Source organism: Xenopus laevis, chromosome 6S (genome assembly GCF_017654675.1).
Source record: "Xenopus laevis strain J_2021 chromosome 6S, Xenopus_laevis_v10.1, whole genome shotgun sequence".
NCBI classification, from domain to species: Eukaryota; Metazoa; Chordata; class Amphibia; order Anura; family Pipidae; genus Xenopus; species Xenopus laevis.
In genome coordinates this window covers 54,899,550-54,922,866 of record NC_054382.1, presented here as the reverse complement: position 1 = coordinate 54,922,866, position 23,317 = coordinate 54,899,550, and the positions used below count along the sequence as shown (strand labels likewise).

Below are 23,317 nucleotides of genomic sequence, written 5' to 3'. Positions count from 1 at the left end.
TTTGAAACAAATTGTCTCCAGGGCGACACCATATAACTGGCGATTCCCCTCCTACCTGTCCGAGAACTCTGATTTCCGCACTTACCTTAAACAACAATGGGCGAATTGTCTGGACGATAACATACAACACTGGGATGAACAAAATCTATTGTGGGCGGCTTCCAAACCTGTACTACGAGGCCATATTACTGCGTACATAATTAAACAAAAAAAATGCTTTCAGGACAAATACATGCTTCTGCAACGGGAACTCACGACTCACTATAAGGCTTTCAAATGCACGAACTCTGAGGAAGATAAAAGGCACTACACAGACACAAAGGCTTTATTCAATACTTTATTACACGATAGTGCTCACTACAAACTCTTTCATACAAGGAATAGGTTTTACAGATGGGGAAACAAACCGGGTAGGCTTTTAGCCAGGTTAACCAGACTTAACGCTACGTCGCGTTTTATTAAAAAGTTAAAAACAAAGGATGGTTGGGCTCGGGATACTGAAACCATTATGGCAGAACTAGAATCTTACTTTAAGCACTTTTATGAAGAAAACCAGGATCTTCCTGAGGAAGGTCTTTCTTTCCTGCGTGATGCCCAGCTATCTAAGCTCTCAGTACAAGATAGGGAAATCCTGGACGCACCTGTAACTGAACAAGAAATTCTGTCAACGATAAAACGTCTAAAAAATGGGAAATCCCCGGGCCCTGATGGTTAAAGCGCTGAATATTACAAAATCCTCCTCCCAGAGCTTGCCCCCTTACTTACTACGCTTTTTAATGATGTTCTACAGGGTTCCCCCCTATGGAATGAGGCAAACGAGGCCAGGATCATATTGATCCCAAAAGAGGGGAAAGATCTCACTCTTCCATCCTCGTATAGACCCATCTCTTTACTGAATCAGGACCTGAAACTCTTGACTAAAATCATGGCAGACAGGTTACAACTTATCCTCCCACATATACTTACCTCTCACCAAGTAGGGTTCCTCAAAGGGCGATACCCGGTCCAAGCTCTCCGGACGGCCATAGCTGCTATTTATCACTGTAATCTGGAAGAGAGAAAACATGGTATACTAATTAACCTAGACGCGGATAAAGCCTTTGACAGGATAACGCATGCTCACCTTAAACGATTACTCAAATTCCAACATTTTGGCATACAAATGCTCAATTTATTTAGAACCCTATATTCACAATCTTATACTCATATCACGGCGAATGGGACAAACTCGCCCAGATTCCCAATACGACGGGGCACCAGGCAAGGCTGACCTCTTTCGCCGCTACGTTTTAACCTAGCCCTAGATCCCCTGCTGAGGCATTTACTTAATAGTGATACTTTTCAAGGTATTCGGATTGGTACACAGAGGATTAAGCTGATAGTTTATGCGGATGATATCCTCCTTTTTTTAAATAAGCCACACATCGAACTACCAGTAATTCTGCATAAAATCGATGCATTTGGTACCATAGCTGGTTTTAAAATTAATCTAGGAAAATCCGAAGCCTTGCGCCTTCAACACACTGCCCCCTCTGATTGGGCGAATCCGTTCCCATTTCAGAAAGCCAAACACCATATCAAATTCCTGGGAATCCATCTGACGCAACACCATAAGGACATGTACAAATCCAATATTAGATGTACCATAGACCACATTGAACAAGGCACTCACAAATGGATGAACACGAATTTAACGTTTTCGGGTAGGATCCATTTAATAAAAATGACTATATTCCCTAAATTACTTTATAAATTACAGATGTTACCTTACCGCATCTCCTTGACTGATAACAGGAGACTTCAACACATTTTACGGACCTTTATTTGGAATAAGAAACGTCCACGGATAAAATTCACTACACTCCAATACCAAAAACATGAAGGTGGTCTCAATCTCCCGAACATACTGGAATATAACGATGCGGCTCTTCTCAGATATGTGGGTGACTGGCTTCACCACAGGAACGTATATACCACAATCTCCCTGGATGCTGCCCTGTCGGAGGGGATGTCACTCAACTCACTACTACAAGACTAAAGACGTGGTCACCCCTGATACTTTGTTACAACCCATTGCTACCCTGCTTCGGAAATACCCTTTTTTACAACTTCATCGATTCTCACTGCTCCAGCTCTTACATTTTGTCACGCAACGTTTGACCAGCCTGACGGGCAGGGATAAAAATAGCCCACTTGATTCACTATGGCCCAACCGTAACACTATCAAATCTACAGCACACATTTACAAAAAGATTAGGACAACTCTTGACGCTGATACTGCCACTACGGCTTTTACGAAGTGGTCTTCAATTATTCCACATGCTGATAATGCAGACATTCTTCGTTATCACACTCGCATGATGAAACTTTTACCTGCTAGTGTATACCAGGAAATGTCCCTGCAACTGTTACACCATACTTATCTGACACCTTTAAAGAGGTTCCACATAGGTACGACGTACTCGGATAACTGCCTCAAATGCGAAACGCCCACAGCTGATATACATACATACATTGCTTATGATCCTGCCCACTTATACAGCAGTTCTGGAGGGAAGTCGCCAGCTATTGGGAAACCTTGACTGGTAAAACGCTAACCGTTTCTGCCACTTGGGCTATATTTAGTAAACTGCACTCTACCCTTCCCATCTCCAAGCCGGAGCGTGCCCTAGCTGAAAGATTAGCGGGGGGCAGCCAGAAAGTCTATCTTACACACTTGGCCATCCCGAATCTCCCCGCCCTTATCTCTGGTACAGCGTAAATTACACTATATCTTCCACTTAGATTGGATAGAATCCCTTACACATAGAGAAAAACACGCAGAATCGTTCTTCGACACTTGGATGTCCTACATAAACACCCTCCCACCACTCACGAAATCCCTTACTATCCAAACCTTTCACAACACCACGTGGTATGACAGGGAGCTGCTGCTGGGGACCGATCTTGTCTGTGAGGCGGACCACCTGATGAGTTTGGCGGGAACCCCACAACTTCCGACTACTACGGGACCCCCCAGGAGTCATTATCTTAACCGATTATTTACTGATACTTTACCATAACCGGTATAGTCTCTAATGTTCTAACCTGCCATCTTTGGACTGTCCAACTGTGAGTAGCTTTCAATGTCCGCAATTGGGGGACTGCTTCTCCGTCTCTTTCCTGCAATCACTTGGCATGACTTTAGACTATTATTGTTGTCTTTGCATTCTATTATTAGAATCTGTACTTGGCACTGATTGTTTCTATTATTTTTCCTTTCTGTTTCTTTTAATTTTGTTTCGAATTATTTTGTCTGCATCTTAAAACGAATAAAAACATTTGTGAAAAAAAAAAGAAAAAAAAATATTTCTTAATCTTATTTTATGTGATGGATCTGCACAAAATATGAATTATTGGATGATGTAGTCCTTTCGTTGTTTAGTTTGGTTCAACTTCAGAGTTAGGCACCGCCAGACCTAGTGACTGTCACAATATAAAGAATAGACTCTGGAGAACCAATTGCTGATTAGTGATTCATTTATTCAAAACCAGTGCACTGGTTTTGAATAAATGAATCACTAATCAGCAATTGGATCTGCACAAAATAGTCTAAGTTGGTGAAGTGAAATTATAAAAATATATATAAAAAATAATTTAAAAAAATAACCTGAAAATTGGTGTGTGCATATATATTTACCCCCTTTGCCATGACGCCCCTAAAAAATCCTGGTGCAACCAATTGCCTTCAAAAGTCACATAATAAGTGAAATGAAGTCCATCTGTGTGCAATCTAAATGTCACATAATTTGTCAGTATAAACACACCTTTTCTGAAAGGCCCCAGAGGCTGCAACACCATTAAGCAAGAGGCATCATACCATGAAGACCAAGGAGCCCTCCAAACAAGTCAGGGGCAAAGTTGTTGAGAAGACAAAAGTCAGGGTTGTGTAATAAAAAAATATCCAAATCTTTGATGATCCCCGGAGCACCATCAAATCCAGCATCTTCAAATGGAAAGAACATGGTACCACAACAAAACTGCCAAGAAAGGGCCGCCCACCACAACTCACAGACTGGGCAAGGAGGGCATTAATCAGAGAGGCAGCACAGAGACCAAAGGTAACCCTGAAGGAGTAGCAGAGTTCCACAGCAGAGACTGGAGTATCTGTCCATAGGACCACAATAAGCCTTACACTCCATAGAGCTGGGCTTTATGGAAGAGTGACCAGAAAAAAGCCATTACTTAAAGTTAAAAATAAGAAGGCACGTTTGGGTTTGCCAAAAGGCATGTGGACAACTCCCCAATTTATGGAGGAAGGTGTTTTAGTCAGATGAGACTAAAATTGAACTTTTCGGCGACCAAGGAAAATGCTATGTCTGCCGCAAACCCAACACGCCAAGAACACCATCGCCACAGTGAAACACGGTGGTGGCAGCATCATGCTGTGGGGAAGTTTTTCAGCAGCAGGGACTGGGAAACTGGTCCAAGTCAAGGGAAAAATTGGTGGTGCTAAATACAGGAATATTCTACTGGGAAGATTGCTGTTCACAAGTTATAACCGTCTAACATGAAGGAGCTGGAGCAGTTTTGTTTTGAGGAATGGCCAAAAATCCCAGTGTCAAGCTCATAGAGACTTATCCAAAGCGATTTGTAGCTGTACTGACTTTAGGGGGGGTGAACAGTTATGCACGCTGAAGATTTCTGTTATTTTGTCCTATTTGTTGTTTGATTCACAATAACAAAAAAAAACATATTCACAGTTGTAGGCATGTTCTGTAAATGAAATGGTGCAAACTCTCAACAACCCATTTTAATTCCAGGTTGTGAGGAACAAAACATGAAAAGTGCGTGAATGGGGTGAATACTTTTGCAAGGCACAGTAAATGCATTAAGGCCAGCCCGCAGGCTACAGCTCTGGTTGTCAGGGGTAACAAATTCTGCAAAGAAGAGAAGCCTTGCTCAACTGGTAGCGCATCACCGGAAGCCATTTTACCATGAGGGGAGCAGACCGGAGAAATTACTGCTTCTTTGTGTGTCACTAGACAGTTAGTGAGGCGCAACTAGGAGTTTACAGTCACTCCTCCTATCGGGTTACCCCTTAGGAAAACCAAGGGAGAGCACACTATATCCCCATACCATGTCTTACGGAACCAGTTGTACCACTTTGGTGAAGTTCCTGGCATATGCCAAGTGCGGTAAAAGGCTACCATCAGGTCACAAAGACCCACTTTGCTCAAAATGAAAACCACCTGAACAGAACCCAAAACACTCGGTATCTGCACCCTCCCAGGGAGACCAAGCCCCACATGAAGTGGCTTCTGGGACCAGGAGCAACCCACCCTCATCAGGGACGCAAGCCATGCCAGAATGGGCAACTTTATTAGCAACCAGTATTCACAAGCTTGCTATGTCTCTAGACAATTTGCTAACCCGCACGCAATTGGCGCAAAATTTAAAAGTATAAATAGCCTATTTTGATTACTGGACCTTGCCCATGATAGGATTTGTTCCTGGTGCTTAGCTGTTTCTATTCTGATTCTGAAAACCTGTTATTGACTACCTATTGTGACTCCGGCCTGTTCTTGATGATTCTACTTTCTGTATCCTGACCCCTTGCCTGATATCCGACACCGATTCTGCCTTATCCCTCTGATTGACTTACTGGTTTGACCCTTGCCTACCTGACTACGTTTGTTCTCTGCCTGCCCCGACCCGGCCTGTTCTGATTACGATTGTCTCACACTTTGTACTGTGACCTTCAGCTCAAAGACTCTTGCCTTACAGTTGCGCCCCTCTGCTTGTCTAGAACCCCTTGCCTTGCACCTCTCGTTTTAAGACCTGGCGGCATCTGAGTAGCTGAGGGCTCCTCCCAAAGCCAAAGGTGGCTGCTACAGGCGGAAGCATGAGCCAAGACCAGGGTGCTTGGCATCGGTTCTAGATTTAGGGTGCCAACCGTTAGTCGGGTACCCACGGGTTACCCGCAAAAAAGTGGTTACCCTGCGGAATGAGGGTAGGCTTTTCAGGTGTATAGATGGGGGTCTGCGGGATCGCGGGTCTGCGGGACAGGTTGTGGGTCTCTTCATGCTGCAGCTCTCTCCCTGCAGCTATCCCTCCACTCATCTCCCCCTCCCATCTGACTTCCGGCAAAGCTCTCTTACATCACACAGCATGCTTCTCTCCCTCTCGACCACGTTTGATGATGTCACTTCTGGTTTGCAGCAAAATCACTTCCGGTTTGATGGTGGTCGGGGGGTCGGGTTGCGGATAAGGCAGGTCAGGGTTAGGTAGCGGTTCAAAGTGGGTAAATATGCGGTTCGCGGTTCAGGCTGCAGGTTCGTGTCCAGGTCTCAGAAATTGGTTCTGCGCAGGACTCTACCTTCCAGTCTCAGATGCTTCATTCTTTAAAGACCACATGGATAAAAAGATGGAGGGATTTCTTCGCTCTCTGTTTTAAGCTTCGGGTACCTCACTGCGTCCAGTTTTAGCCACAGCCCGGGTGAGCAGGGCTAAGCAATCGTGGTCAGATTCACTTCTACAAGTGATTCTCTCGGGAGCCCCACGTCATGAGCTTTCCCAATGGGCATATCAAATTAAGGAAACAAATGACTACATTTATGAAGCCTTTCAACGCGGCTCAAGTGATCAGCAGAACGTCAGCACTGTCCGTAGCAGCTTGCAGGTCTCTTTGGATGAAACTGTGGTCACCGGACATGTTGTCTAAAAAATCCCTAACTTCGCCACCATTTAACGGGAAACTACTATTTGGCCCCAACCTGGATAAGATTATCAGCCAAGCCACAGGGGGCAAGAGCACCCCATTGCCACAGCCGAAGGCAAGATCTTCCTTTCGTAGGGAAAAGTTTTTTCTCTTCTCACAGAACAAGGGTTCCAGGCCTTCCCCACCACGCCAGTTGTATTCAGGTAGGGGACATTTAGGAGGTAATCCAAAATCCTCCTGGCAGAGTCGCAAACCATCCTCCAGACCGGTGGATAAGTCCACTTCGGCATGACGGGGTACCCCCACAGTCCAGCGGGCCTGTCCTAGGGGAAAGGCTACACCACTATGCGGACAATTGGCTAATGGTTACACAAGACTCTTGGATTCACGAGGTTGTCACATCGGGTTATCATCTAGAATTTACATCTCTACCACCTTGAAGATTTTTTATGTTAAGGCTCCCGCAGGAAACAGATAAGCGCAAGGCTTTTCAAGAGGTGATAACATCCCGTCAGGTGGAGGTAATTGCCTTTGTGCCTCCAGTGGAGCAATTCAAAGGCTATTATTGCAACCTGTTTGTGGTTGCAAAAAAAGACAGATCGGTGTGTCCGGTACTGGATTTAAAGGAACTCAACAAGTTTATTCAACCACAAAAATTCAAGATGGAATCCATCAGATCCATTATCGCGGCAATGAGTCCGGGCCTATTCTTGGCCTCCCTTGACATCAAAGACGCTTAATTACATGTGCCAATTTTCCCTCCGCATCAGAGATTCTTACACTTTGCCTTTACAGCCCTACCCTTTGGACTAACATCAGCTCTGAGGGTCTTTACAAAGATCATGACAGTGGTCACAGCAGAAATCAGAAGCACAGTAGTGTCCATCACTCCATATCTGGATGACCTACTGATCAAAGTGCCCTCCTTGCAGGAGGCACATCAATCACTTAAGCTCTCTATGATCAAACTGAAAGAACTTGGTTGGTGCCTCAACTTGGAAAAGTCTTTCCTAACTCCCAGTCAGTTCATGATTTTTCTCGGGATGCAAATCAACACATTTCTTTGCCTTTCTCTGCCTCAGGAGAAGATTCTGCACCTTCAATCACTTGTCAACTCTATACTAGCATAGTCGAGCCACACAATCAGGTTTATATGGGGGTCCTGGGGGTCTTGGTATTATCGATAAACACAGGTCCCAATGCTCAGTATCACCTCAAGGAGCTTCAATGGAACATACTGGGAACCTGGAAACTGAGATCCCTTTTCCAGAGAATCTAATTGTCACACAAGACCCTATCATCCCTACTCTGGTGGCAACAGACATTTCACCTCTCCACCGGCAGGCCTTAGGGAAGCCTCAGTGGAGACTGCTGACAACAGTCAACAGACAACTGCTGACAAGTTTGTTCAGCTGGGGAGCGGTACTGGAAGGTCGCATGTCACAGGGTCAGTGGTCTCAGGCCTTTTGCCAATAAACTTGCTCAAGATACATGCAATCCGCTTGGGGCTACTCCAATGGCAGCAGGATCTAATTAAATGGCAAAGATCCAGTCAGACAATTGCACAATGGTGGCATACATAAACCACTAAGGTGGCACAAGAAGCAGAGCAGCACTGAATGAGGTAAAGCTCATATTTCAATGGGCAGAAGCCCACCACACTCACCTCATTGGGAAGCAGATTTTCTCATTCGTCAAAAGCTGGATCCAGGCAAGTGGTCACTAAAAGAGGAAGTCTTTCAAGAAATAACGTTAAGAAGGGGAGTTCCAGAGGTGGACCTCATGGCAAAGCAACACAACAGGAAGGTGCCAAAGTTATTTTCGTGTTGCCGGGACCCTCTGGCGGAAGCAGCAGGCACTCTGACAGCACCCTGGAATTTTCATCTGGTGTATGCCTTTCCCCTCACTGCCATTACTTCCCAGAATGATAAAAAGTTACAAAGGGAACAAAACACTCTTGTCCAAGGTGGACACGGTGAACGTGGTTTTTCAGACCTCCATAATCTCTCAATAGCAGAACCCTAGCCCCTACCTGCCCATCCAGACCTTCGTCGTCAAGGGCCAATTTGTCATCCCAGCATAGCCAATATTCAAAAAGAGGGGTTGTGGGAGCACTCAAAAGTTAAAGTATATTTAAGTATAATGGAAGTGCTACATTTCAGTGCACAGTCCCTGGTCCCCTGTCTCATAAGTAATTCAGTATAAATGCAAGTGCATGTGTTTACAAAACAGGGGTTTTTAGTTATGATCATAAATTTGATAAGCCACCATACCACATTAAGGTAAACCCCATACAGTGGTCCATAACTTGTTTACCTCTGGCAATAGTATAAAACGTATTTTACTTCTCTACATAGTAGCATTCCTTGTAGTAAGTGTATCCAGAACCTTAGTTTCAGTCTGAGGGCTAAATCCTCCCCCGCCAGTATGCAGCTTTTAAGAGAGAGCGATTACCCAAACCAACATCCATTTTAAAAAGCATAGGACCACCATTAGTTTAAAGGGGAGTATGGAGTGCTACAAACCACATGAAGCTCAGCTTCAGCATAGCCAGTCTCAGCTTGATGGCCTGGCTCTTGAGAACCGAATATTGAAGCGGAAGGGTTTTTCGTAGGCAGTGGTGCCACCTGACAGGAACAAAGCTCACTCCACCAGGGGAATGAGTACATTGTGGGCATTTAGAAACCAAGTCTCTGCTCAACAACTGTGCAAAGCAGCAACATGGACCTCAATCCACTCCTTTGCAAAATGTTACTACTTTGACACTTTTGCGCTTTGGCAGGAAGGTTTTACAAGCTGCAGTGGTCTCTTCCACCTCTTGCCCACCCTACTTTGGGGACAGCTTTGGTACGCCCCCACTGTTTCCTGTGTCCCCCAAGCAGACAATGGAGATTTTGTGGACTCACTGTTAAATCTTCAGTCGCTTGAGGGACACAGGACTTCCCTCTCTGGTTGTAGGCCCACTGTTTTCATTAGACATGGTTTGGCATTAGCCAACAGTTTTGTTCATTAATTTTTACTTGGGTCACGTTTTACGACCTTCTTTGGTACAAACTGATTAGGGCTCCGTCCACTGGCTACATATTCTTTTGGTTGTGTCCTGCCTCCTAGTGATACTACTATACCCCACAGTTTCCTGTGTCCCCCAAGTGACTGAAGAGAAAGAGATTTAATGATAAGTCCACAAAATCTCCTTATTTGGTATTTGCGCGTTCAGGAGATACTTTCCAAATCTGCTGTGTTCTCATACATAAAATAAATTATGTTTCTGATATATGTGATTGTACTATGTGAAACATGATTCGTTTTCATTTTATTAGACACGCAGAAGCCTATATATTTTTACAGAAGTGGAATTACACCAAAATTCTAGCATATTTTTAAAGCTCAGGTTGTCCTGAAACAATATATTGTTTTCCTGGGTAAACTAAAAGACTACCCCAGGAAAGGCCCTTAAAATGAAAGAGTACAAATTGTCTAAAAACTGGTTGGCAGTAGATGTTTGCATTTTGGACAAATTGGCTGGCAGGGAAAGGGTTAAAACTACAAGTCTGTTGGGACAGAAGCTGCATTTAATGAATATAAACACTATAATAAATGTTGTAAAATAGCAATCTGGAAGCCAAAGAAAAGAAATGAAGAGTGCAATGCAGTTGAGGAAGACTAAACACAAAAAGTTTAGGTATATTAATAGTAAAAAGATACGGGTTATTTGAAGGTTTATTAAGGGATCATGTTCAAAATGTTGTCCTAGTGAATGGCATTATTAGCAGCAATCAGCATGACTTTATGAAGGAAAGGTCATGTCAGGCGAATTTGATTGCTTTTTATGAAGAGGTAAGTAAGATGCTGGCAGTAGATGTGATCTATTTGGATTTTGCAATTATCCTATATACAAAAGAGGACTTATCCCCCTATCCAGTTGCACTGTAGAGAATTAGACACAATATATTACAGTAAAAAGCAATATTTATTAATAACCATGCTAGTGAAACAAATTAAAACATATTTAAAAACCAACAGCCCTGCTGGAAACAAAAATCGGGGAATGCCCTGATGTTAGTTAGTGATCACTATTTTCCATGCTGGTTGAAAAACCTTGCGTAGGTAAAAAAATGTGATTGGAGCAGTATAGATGGTTTAGTATAACGTATTAGATGTAAACTCCCGGCAAAGATAAAGCATTACTTTTCTGCATTAGTGTGAGTTAGTTTCAGACCACATTAAGGGCATACGTGCCAAAATGTCCCTTCTTTTCTGTATAAGAAGTATATCCCAAACAGGGTAGGGGCTGGCTCCCCTTGCAAGTCCCTCAGCGGAAGCCCCTTGAGCCGAGGTTAAGTGCAGGGTAAGTTAGGAGTTAGCTGTAGCAAACGCTGGATCCAATGTAGTAGCCTAAGGGCTATATATGCAGAACCCCAGTTCAGTATGCCAGCAAAAGGTTTCCTATACTTGCCCTTGTGTGGATATCGTCCGTGGAGTGGAACGCTCACAAATATCCGTCAGATCATCCCCGGGATAAAAAATGCATCCAATCCACAGGGGAATAACACCGCCTTGAGCCCAGCAGCGCCGAACTGCTCGACAGCTGTTTCGCCACGAAAGTGGCTTTGTCAAGAGATCAAGCGTCGGAAATCGAGTGGGGCTTTAAACATCTCATCACGTGATCAGTCCTCTCGCTGTATCATTGCAATTATGTTGTAAACTTCACTTGTTAGACAAAGTTCATTGTGAAAATCGGATCCACATGCTAATCAGCTGTTACATTTTATTCAGAATTGAGTTTGTATCCAAAAGTGCCCGGAAACATCATTTCACTTCAATTGCTGTTCGGACTCTTGGGAGTGCGCTGAAATAACATTGGTTATATCTCTGTGATCCATGAATGCTAGAGGGGCAATACGTGATTGCTATACAATCACTGCATGGTATTATATCCTAAAGGTTAACGTATAATAGCATTAATAATTGGAACAAAAAATAATAATAAACAAAAAAATAAACAAAATTAAAGTTAAAGATTAGTAAGTGTTATGGAAGACAATATCGCTCAAATAGAGCACACTACCTTTCTCAAGTAAACAAGATAAATATTTTTATATCTATTGGTTACAATAATAAAGATCTGTCACAGCAGGGCAATAATCCCAAAAAAAAAAAGGAAGGTATATGAAATATAAAATATAAATGCGACCTTAACAAGGAAGACAATTGTACTATCATAAACGTAATAGTTGAAAAGGGGGCATATTGAGATGGAAAGGCAAAGAGAGCCCCAAGGGGCCGTCCACATTTGAGAAACAGTAGTGATCCCAAATGTTAAGTGGAGGAACAGCGATTGAGATTACATGGGCCTGAAGATGTAAAGGGTATGTAAATTCATACCAATATTAATTGGGCTATATATTCCATCATTTGTTGATGAATGCCTGAAAATTTAAATGCCCATTTAAGCCCCATTGGGATTTGTAAGTGTTCAATCTAAAAATCCATTCCGTCTCTAATTGCAACAACTTGTTGTCCAGGTCACCTCCCCTGATATCTCCATGTAGGCGATCAATTCCTTGAAAGAAACCGTCTCCCACCCGTCCATTGTGTGCACAATGGATGTGCTTGGCAATACTAGATAGCAAATTACAAATTTTAATGTCCCTTATGTGCTCATAGATACGCCTTTTTAACATCCTAGTTGTTTTACCTACATATAAGGCACCACAATGACATGTGAATAAATAAATCACGTGGGTGGTGTTACAACATATATAATGGTGCATCTTGAACTCTTTATCTTTTCTTCCAAAGACACCAGATATTCTAAGGAATTGGCATTGTTCGCAGTCCCCACACCTAAAGGTGCCAGGTCTTTTACAACAGGCTTGTTTGGAATATTTTTGATAGTGACTATGTGTTACCATATCCCCAATGCTTGTATTACGCCTATAAGTAATATTTGGGCATGTGGAAACTAACTTGCCCACTTGGGGATCTCCAGATAAAACCTGCCAGTGTTTCTGAATTATTGATCGCATTTCACTGTCATTAGTATTGTAAGTGACAATAAGTCTGGTCTCTCTTCCTTCCCGTGATCCAGAAACTTTCTGGACTTTTTGTGGTTTCATGGACTTATATAATAATGTGTCTCTGTCTTGGGCTGCTGCCCATTGATATGCTCGGTGTAAACATCTGGATTTATATCCCCTAGCCTTAAATCTTTTATAAAGCTTATAGGCTTCATGTCTGAACTCCTCATCTGAGGAGCATATTCTTTTCAATCTTAAATACTGCCCCTTGGGGATACCTGTTATGCATTTATTTGGGTACATGGAATGGGCATGTAGGAGGCTGTTACTTGCTGTTTTTTTCCTAAATAGGGTCGTAGACACGTTGCCCCTATCATCTTTGTAAATCTCAACATCAAGGAATTCAAGTTTTTGTGTGTTGAAGTTAGCAGTAAAAGATAAATTGAATGTATTCACATTCAGCTTTGCAATAAATTCCCTCAAAAGATATTCGGGCCCCTGCCATATTAGGAAGATATCATCGATGTACCTGAGCCAGCGAAGTATGTGGCCCAGGTACATCCCATACTCTTCACTCGAGTAGACGTGTCGCTCCCATTCTCCCAAATAAAGATTAGCGTAGCTAGGGGCGCATTTGGCACCCATAGCCACGCCTTGTTTTTGTAAATAGTAAATGCCGTCAAAGAGAAAAACATTATGGTGAAGAATAAATTGTAATGCATTCAAAATAAAACCATGTTGTGGCGAAATAGGAACACATATCCGCTCAAAGACTCTTGTCAAGGTTTGAATGCCCAAATCATGGGGAATGCTCATATATAGTGCCTCAACATCCAGACCCACCAGGATACAGTCTTCATCTAAGTTTAATCCATTAATCTCCTTAAGGAGATGAGTGGTGTCCAATACGAATGAGTCAAGCTGTTGCACCAGGGGCTGCAATATTGAGTCCACATATTCACAAATCGGTTCTGTGAGTGACCCACAGCCAGACACTATAGGTCTGCCTGGTGGGTCACTCACAGATTTATGCACCTTAGGAAGGGCATAAAAAGTGGGCATTCTAGGGTGGTGAACCTTTAGAAATTCACAGGTATTGCCGTCAATGATGCCCTCCTCCCGGGCTTCATCTATTAGCCTGAATAATTGGCTTTTGTAAAGTTGTAATTGAGGTAAGAGGACCGGTTGGTACCATTGTTTATTCCCTAAGATTTTTTTGCACATTGTTACATATTGTGACGAGTCCATTATAACCACATTCGATCCCTTATCTGAGGGTTTTACTGTAATGTCAGAATTAGATTGTAATAATTTTAGTTCAGATATCTCTTCGTGCGATAAATTCGGATATTTAACATTTTTTCTAATTTGTAAAATGTCATCAGTGACTAAGCGTGTGAAAGTCTCAATGGCCCCATTTTCAGTGATATTGGGATATTTTCGTGATTTTTTCTTGAGAGAAGGTAAAGTGACGAGATTTTCAGAGTTTTCAAACCACAACTCATATGTATCTTGTAAATTTTGGTCATCAGATCTTGGGTCATCCCATAAATCTAATAAGATTTTTAGAGTTTTAAAATCTCGAGTATCAAAGTGGCTGAAGTCTCTGAATTCTCCCCGGTGTCCTTTGTGCCAGTGAAGCTGCAATAATAATTTGCGTGCAAACAAGTGAATATCTTTAATTAAAGAAAAATGATCAAGGGGTTTAGAAGGTACAAAGGAAAGACCTCTTTGAAGAGTGTGAATCAAAGAAGGTGTAAGTGTAAGGTGGGAAAGGTTAATGATTTGTAAATCTTCCGAGGGGAGTGATGGTGAAGGAAGAGCTATTTGGATTTTGCCAAAGCTTTTGATACCTCGCCCCACAAATGACTGCTTTCTTTTCTTTTAAAATTCTTTTTATTGAATTTTCATGAAAATACAATGAATTAAATATATGAACAATCATATTATGGAATAAAAGAATAATTCATATGAGTAAAGTTCAAGAGATGTTTTCATGTAATCTAAACCATGAAATAACCAAAAACAAATCAAAACAAAAACAAAAAGACCCGTACTTTTTTTTTTAAAAAGGTAATTAAGACATGGGAAGTCAGTACAAATAGTTTTAACACACTATTACCAAATTCATTCATTAGCGATCATCTTGTCCCATCAGTTTAAGGATAAAATCTTTTTTAGAAACATCTAAAGATGAAATATACAGGGACCATCTGTTTTTAACTTTATTTCTTTGAATAGAATCATCCATCCTAAATCTAACAGCTTCCTGCATACATAGCTTATGCAAATATGAAATTACATCTTTCAAAGAAGGGGGTTTATCTTTAATCCAAAACAAAAAAATAGACTTTCGAGTAGCAGCCATAACCAGCCAACAAAAAGACAGTATTTCATCTGTAATCTTCCCAGAAGAACCACTCTGTGATAACTGAAGCGAATCTTTAAGATCTAACAGTGCATATTGGGGTTTCAACAATATATCTAACTTGACCACTCCTTTAATGTAACGTGAAATTTTCTCCCATAGAGTTGTGATAAGTGGACATACCCACATATAATGAAAAAAATCAACATTTTGCTCTTTGCATTTCGGACAGTAAGAAACCTTCTGAGAATCTTTATTTTCTTGAAATAATTGTCCATAACCCAGGTGAATGAATCTAAATTGCTGATCTCTCCAGCTCTCAGAAAGTACATTCTTTCTAAAATTCTGAAACGATCTCAAAAGATCTTTGGAAGAAATGTTTATCCCTAAAAACACAGACCATTTTTTACTGGAATTATCAAGTGGATCAAAATCATTAGAAATAGGGTTTAGAAGATGTGATGAGATCCATGAAATATTATTTAGTTTGAGATCTTCAGTTAATTGCACTACGAAATCATAAAACTGATGATGATTTAGTTGTGACTTTGTTTTGTTATCAATTAGTTGAAAACATTGTCTAATTTGCAAATAACGTAACCTCTCTTTCTCAGAAAGACCGTATTGTTCTTTAATTTTGTTCCAAGAAAGAGGATCTCCTGAAACCGGATCAATAATATGACTAATTTGAAAGATACCAAATCTTCTCCACCTATGAGGGACAATATTTCTTCCCTTTTTAGGAAAACCTCCCAAAAAAAAAGGAGATAAGAAAGGTGAAACATTAAAATTTAAATTATTCTGTTTACATAAAATTTTCCAAGTACTGAATGTATCTCTATATATTGGGTTTCTTTTAATATCAATATTTTGCTCTGACCAACCTCTATGTAGAGAAGAAATAATATGCTCTTTTGAGTCTAAAAATTGTTCCAAATCTAGATTTGTGAATTTCTCTCTACCAGACAACCATTCAACAATATATCTAGTGTTTGCAGCAACATTAAACTTTCTAAAATCTGGAACATTAAGTCCCCCTAAGCATTTAGGTTTCCTAAGTTTAGATAAAGAAATTTTTGCTTTTTTGTTATGCCAGATAAAATTACTTAGAATTCGATCCATCTTCTGCATATCTGAGTGCTTTAACAATAGTGGGAGATTTAAAATAGGAAATGCAATCTTTGGAAAAATCAACATCTTAAATAATGCTATTCTTCCCATTAAATTTAATGGACTATCCATCCATTTTTTACAAAGAGTATTCATTATTTGAATTAACGGGTTATAATTTAATGAATATAACTTAGAGAGATCAGAAGAGATCAGCAACCCTAAATATTTCAATGTACCAGAAGGAGATTTAATGTCAGCAAGTAATTGTCTCGGAATGGCATTACCAATGTTCAAAATATTTGTTTTGCTAGAGTTTATAAAGTACCCTGATGACTGCTTTCTAAACCAAGATCTATTGGCCTTAATAAAGTCATTTGCAAATGGATAGGAAACTGGCTACAGGATCGGGTACAGAAGGTGGTTATTAACAGTACATTCTCTACTTGGAGTAAGGTTCTTAGTGGAGTCCCTCGGGCCTCAGTATCAGGCCACTTTTATTTAACGTGTTTATTAATGACTTAGGTGAGTGTATTGTAAATCAGTATTTGCAGATGACACAAAACTATCCAGCCCAATTAATTCCATCCAGGATGTGGCACTTTGCAACAGGATCTATGTAAACTGGGCAGCTAAGTGACAAATGAGATTTAATGTTGATAAATGTAAAGTCATGCACCAGAGAATGTAACTTATACACTTAATGGGACTGGACTAGGCAAATCCATAATGGAGATTGAACTTGGAGTCTTTGTAGATAATAAACTTGACTCTAGCAAGCAATGCCAGTCAGCAGCATCAACGGCAAATAAGGTCTTGAGCAGTATTAAATGGGCAGAGATTCACGGGAGGAGGGGGTCATTCTTCCAATGTATAGAGCACTGTTAAAGCCCCATCTAAAATATGCCATGTAGTTTTGGTCTACAGTGCTCAAACAGGACATTATTGAATTTGAGAGGGTACAGAGATGGGAAACTAAGCTGGTACAGTGAAAATCCAAGTTGGGGATGTTCACACTGGAGAAGAGGTGTTTAAATTTATACTGACACGTTCCTTTAAAAATCATAGAAACATGTCAGTATTAAGTAGTTGCTGCACCCGGAATAGTTCCCCTCAAAGCCAGCCCCACGAACCTGAGTTGACCTGACCCTCCGACACTGCTAAAAGATGTTCTGTGCTGTTTCAGTAATGCTGGGCTGTGGGCGCCGAGATCCTTCCATAGGCTAATTACGAATGAAAACAGGACTTCAGCCTATGGAAGGATCACTCCACCCCCAGCCCAGCATCATGGAAGCAAGGCAGAAGATCCATTAGTAGTATCAGAAAGTTTGCTGTGCAAAGGTTCGCCGGGCTTTGGGCAACTTTGAGGGAGGCTTTCAGGGGAACTATCCCGGGTGCAGCAACTACTTGATACTGACACGTTCCTATGATTTTTATAGGATTTATATAAATAAAATGATCTTTTTTGTTTGAAATAAAAATTTTTGAACAGTTAATTTTTAGAAGTTTAAAGGTAACTTTATCTACTTGTCTTGAAATAGACCCTGCACAGTGTTACACTTGTCAAAGTCAGCCTTAGTTGATAGTACAAGTATGGGACCTGTTATCCAGAATGCTCGGGACCTGGGGTTTTCCGGACAAGGGATGTTTCTCTAATTCGGATCGTCATACCTTAAAGTGGACCTGTAGCCCATACACAAAAATCTGTATGATAAAAGTCCTTTTCAAATTAAACATGAAATCCAATTTCTATTTTTTATTAAAGCATTCATAGCTGTTGTAAGCTCATTTAAACATCTAAGCTGTCAATCAAATATTGTCTGCCCCTCCTCTATGCCCTGGGCATAGAGGCGGGGCAGACAATTACTTTCACTGTCCATTCAGCACTGCTGCTCTCCCCACATTCCCATGTCTCTTCACCGTTTAACTGTGTAGCCAGGGCATAGGGATGGACATCAGGTCCCCCATTCTGGTGCACAAACAAGATTTTGAGATGATGCAAGGCTTGTCTTAATAAGAGTGTCCATAAAATGGCTTCTGCCTACTTGTTATAATTATGAATTCCCAGACTGAAGGAAACAAGATTCAAATTATTCATATAGTGTAATTAAAGTTCATCTTGCTTGACTAATGTGATAAAATAGGATTTTGAATAATTTTTTTGGGTGACGGGTCTACTAGAAAACCATGTAAAAATTAAATAGCCAGACTAATGGCTTTCATTGATCACCTATGGCCAGGTAAGGTACAGGTAAATAGGCCATGCCTACTTGCAAATTTAGGGATAGCAATATAAGTGAACCAGTAACATGAATGTCTGGTCATATAGTAGCGGTAATGGAAACAAAATAAAAACACCAGATCATTGGTTCAACTATAGGCAGGATGTTATGTTATGATACCGTGACTTGCAAGCTGTAGACGTGTCACATCTCTCTTTTTCCTTTGACTCTCTTCACTCTAATATCTCAGCCATCTCATGTCCTAATGTGGCTACCTCTGTCTACTATAGTACTCTCACCACTGCCCTAAATGAGCTTGCTCCTATAAAAACTAAACGTTCTAGACCCAAACCACTTCAACCTTGGGATACTGCTCATACAAAAGCGCTCCAAAGACACTCACGCGCACTTGAGCGTCACTGGCGCAAATCCCGTTCAGAATCAGACCTTTGGAGCTACAAATCTGCCCTGCGCTCCTTTAACACCAGCCTCTTCCAAGCCAAACAAACATACTTTACTTCACTCATTAACTCCCTTTCTAAAAAACCAGCACAACTTTTCTCCACCTTTAACACTCTCCTTTCCCCTTCTCCACCCCCTCATGCACATCTGTCTCTGCTCAAGATATTGCTGAGCACTTCAAAAACAAAATTGACACTATCAGAAGGGACATTACACTACTCAACCCCCCTAGACTTCCACCACCCTCCCTCCACACTCCCCAGTCTCTCCTGTCCGCTTGATCCAATTCCCTCAAAACTTCTCCGCAATACCAATCCTTGTCTAATCAAAGCCTTAACTCACCTATTTAATCTTTCGCTCTCAACTGGACTGTTGCCTTCTCAACTAAAAGATGCTTCTGTCACCCCCATTATGAAAAAACCCTCTCTTGATCCCTCCAATCTTGACAACCTCCGACCTATCTCTCTGCTACCTTTCATCTCTAAACTACTTGAGCGCCTAGTCTACAACCGACTAACCTCATTCCTCTCTGACAATAACCTGCTGGACCCCCTGCAATCTGGTTTTAAGCCACAACACTCCACAGAAACTGCCCTGACTCGACTAACTAATGACCTTTTAACCGCTAAAGCCAACAATCATATCTCACTACTAATACTGCTTGATCTCTCAGCCGCATTTGACACTGTAGATCACCCTCTCCTCCTCCAGTCGCTTGGCCTTCGTGACACAGCCCTGTCCTGGTTCTCTTCTTACATCACCAATCGTTCCTTCAGTGTCTCCTACAATGGAGTATCATCTTCTCCCCTACCTCTTTCTGTTGGAGTTCCTCAAGGCTCTGTCCTGGGACCATTACTATTCTCCCTCTATACTTCCTCCCTTGGCAAATTAATAAATTCGTATGGTTTCCACTTCCACCTCTATGCTGACGATACTCAGATCTATCTCTCATCTCCTGATCTCAGCCCAGAACTCCTAACTCGCGTCTCCTCCTGCCTGTCCGCTATCTCTACCTGGATGTCGCAACGCTACCTTAAATTAAACCTCTCTAAAACTGAAATGGTTCTTTTTCCTCCAACTAACACCAGTAGCATCCCCGAAGTATCCATCATAGTTAACAATTCCAATATCACCCCCTCTCCCCAGGCCCGGTGCCTTGGGGTTATCCTAGATTCTGCCCTGTCATTCACTCCTCATATCCAGTCACTTATTAAATCATGTCACTTCCACCTAAGGAACATATCCAAAATACGATCATTTATCACCCAAGACGCTGCCAAAATTCTTATTCACTCTCTCATTATATCGCGTCTAGACTACTGTAACTCTCTTTTAATTGGCCTCCCCCTCCAGAGACTGTCACCTCTCCAGTCCATAATGAACACTGCTGCGAGGCTCATACACCTCAGCAACCGCTCCTCCTCTGCCTTGCCATTCTGGCAATCCCTGCACTGGCTTCCGTTACCTTTCAGAATCAAATTCAAATTAATGACACTGACTTTCAAAGCACTTCATAACTCTGCCCCACCCTACATCTCTGAACTCATCTCTATATACTCACCCACTCGATTACTACGGTCCTCTACTGACCTGCTACTCAACTCTTCTCTCATTACCTCCTCACATGCTCGCATGCAAGGGCTGCACCCCTCCTCTGGAACGCTCTCCCACGGTCTGTACGACTTTCTCCCAACCTTTCTGCTTTCAAAAAATCTCTGAAAACGCACTTCTTTCGAGAAGCCTACCCTCACTCTGCTTAACTACCAAACGCAACACCACATACAATACCACATTTCTCACCCACTTAATTCGATCTTGCCCACTCCCACACCTTGTGTATTACTCCCCTCCCTTTAGACTGTATGCCTATGCATAGGGCCTTCCTCACCTTTTTGTACCTGTATTGATTGTGATGTTTGTTACTCCATATATTCTACAGTATACGTCAGTGGTAGGAAAGCTTTTCGAAGGGTTAATAAAGGACAAGATACTGGACTTCATAGCAAATCATAATACTATGAGTTTGTGCCAGCATGGTTTTATGCGTAATAGATCTTGCCAGACTAACTTAATTTCTTTTTATGAGAATGTAAGTAGAGAGCTCGATTCTGGGATGGCAGTGGATGTGATTTACTTAGACTTTGCTAAAGCATTTGATACAGTGCCACACAAAAGGTTACTGGTTAAATTAAGGAATGTTGGCCTGGAACATAGTATTTGTACCTGGATAGAGAACTGGCTAAAAGATAGACTACAAAGAGTGGTGGTAAATGGAACATTTTCTAATTGGACCAGTGTTGTTAGTGGAGTACCGCAGGGCTCTGTACTAGGTCCCTTGCTTTTCAACTTGTTTATTAATGACCTGGAGGTGGGCATTGAAAGTACTGTTTCTATTTTTGCAGATGATACTAAATTGTGCAGAACTATAGGTTCCATGCAGGATGCTGCCACTTTGCAAAGTGATTTGTCTAAACTGGAAAACTGGGCAGCAAACTGGAAAATGAGGTTCAATGTTGATAAATGCAAGGTTATGCACTTTGGCAAAAATAATATAAATGCAAGTTATACACTAAATGGCAATGTGTTGGGAGTTTCCTTAAATGAAAAGGATCTAGGGGTCTTTGTAGATAACACGTTGTCTAATTCTGGGCAGTGTCATTCTGTGGCTACTAAAGCAAATAAAGTTCTGTCTTGCATAAAAAAGGGCATTAACTCAAGGGATGAAAACATAATTATGCCTCTTTATAGGTCCCTGGTAAGGCCTCATCTGGAGTATGCAGTTCAGTTTTGGACTCCAGTCCTTAAGAGGGATATAAATGAGCTGGAGAGAGTGCAGAGACGTGCAAGAGTTAGAGGGACGGAAGACTTAAATTATGAGGGTAGACTGTCAAGGTTGGGGTTGTTTTCTCTTGAAAAAAAGGCGCTTGAGAGGGGACATGATTACACTTTACAAGTACATTAGAGGACATTATAGACAAATGGCAGGGGACCTTTTTACCCATAAAGAGGATCACCGTACCAGAGGCCACCCCTTTAGATTAGAAGAAAAGAACTTTCATTTGAAGCAACGTAGAGGGTTCTTCACAGTCAGGACAGTGAGGTTGTGGAATGCACTGCCGGGTGATGTTGTGATGGCTGATTCAGTTAATGCCTTTAAGAATGGCTTGGATGATTTTTTGGACAGACATAATATCAAAGGCTATTGTGATACTAAACTCTATAGTTAGTATAGGTATGGGTATATAGAATTTTAATTAAAAGTAGGGAGGGGTGTGTGTATGTGTCACGTAACGTGTGACATATGACCAACTAGCACACACAGGGAAATACCACACCTTTAAGAGGGGTTTACACAGGAGTTTATTTCCGATATACAACAAGCAGTAGATCAGGAACACGGCATTAGCATGTGAACTCCCCCAAGTCCCAAAACACTCCTGGTCCGAAACAAAGAGCCTCCCTTGGAGCAATCCACTCCAAGATGCACACGCCCTCCAGGCAAATCCAAAGTCAGGGAGTTCCTTTGGGCAATTTCAAAGGGGTAAGGAGCAAAGTGCCTTTGGGTGAATCCACAGAATAAACATACCTCAAGGGGATCCAGGTACAAACAGTCCTCTGGGAGGTAGGGAGATCCAAACTGTTGGAGGGAGTCTTCTTGCCTCAGCTAGGATAAACTCCAAGGAACCGCAGAGGAGGGTGACCTGCCGCAGCCAGGTTACACCCCAGACGAACAACAACCCCTCTCCCCCCTTCCCCCTGGTATTTATACCCTGCATCTGGTGACCCTGCCCTTTTCCCCACCCCCTAGGGTTGATTGGCTGGGAGGCCGGCCCTGCTTCTGGTTAACCCCACCCAAGCAGGTCTGATTGGCAGGGGCCCTGCAGCATCATGAGGGGAGGGGGAAATACCTTGGAGGGGGTTGTCCAGCTCTTCTGGAGGGCAATCCTGGGAGCTCCTTTGTTTCAAGCTTTTTGGCGGGAAAGTAGAACAAAGAAACACCATCTTGGATTGTATGTGTACTAGTCAGTAAACTATGGGTAAAATGGGGCCAGTAGAAGGGGGTTTTGGTCACAGTATGGATGCTGGGTTTTCATTTGGAGGGGTTGAACTTGATGGACTTTGTCTTTTTTCAACCCAATTTAACTATGTAACTATGTAACTATATATGTACTTCATGTGATGTAGTTGTATAATCACATTTACTTTACAGTGCTACGCAATATGTTGGCGCTATATAAATACATGTTAATAATATGTTACCCCAAAGGGCTGCCTCTGGAGCCAATAGTTGGTGTCTTGGCGCAGCTTAAAGAAATATGAATCACAGTATACATTTTAAGAGATATTGGCAGCTCTAAACGAACCTTGACAGGACTTACAATTTCAAGGATTTTGTATGGACCAATAAACTTAGGTCGTAACTGGGCAGAGGGAA

At 41.8% G+C, this 23,317-nt stretch overlaps 1 long non-coding RNA gene across 1 annotated transcript; it reads right to left on the bottom strand.

The window, feature by feature from the left end:
- Nucleotides 1-324: 324 nt before the first annotated feature.
- LOC108720014 lies at nucleotides 325-23,027 on the bottom strand. Its single transcript, XR_005962227.1, has 3 exons — nucleotides 22,469-23,027; nucleotides 967-1,048; nucleotides 325-647 (listed from the first exon to the last, which is right to left on the bottom strand). It is a non-coding gene; the product is annotated as an uncharacterized LOC108720014 (long non-coding RNA).
- Between the last annotated feature and the right edge of the window lie 290 nt (nucleotides 23,028-23,317).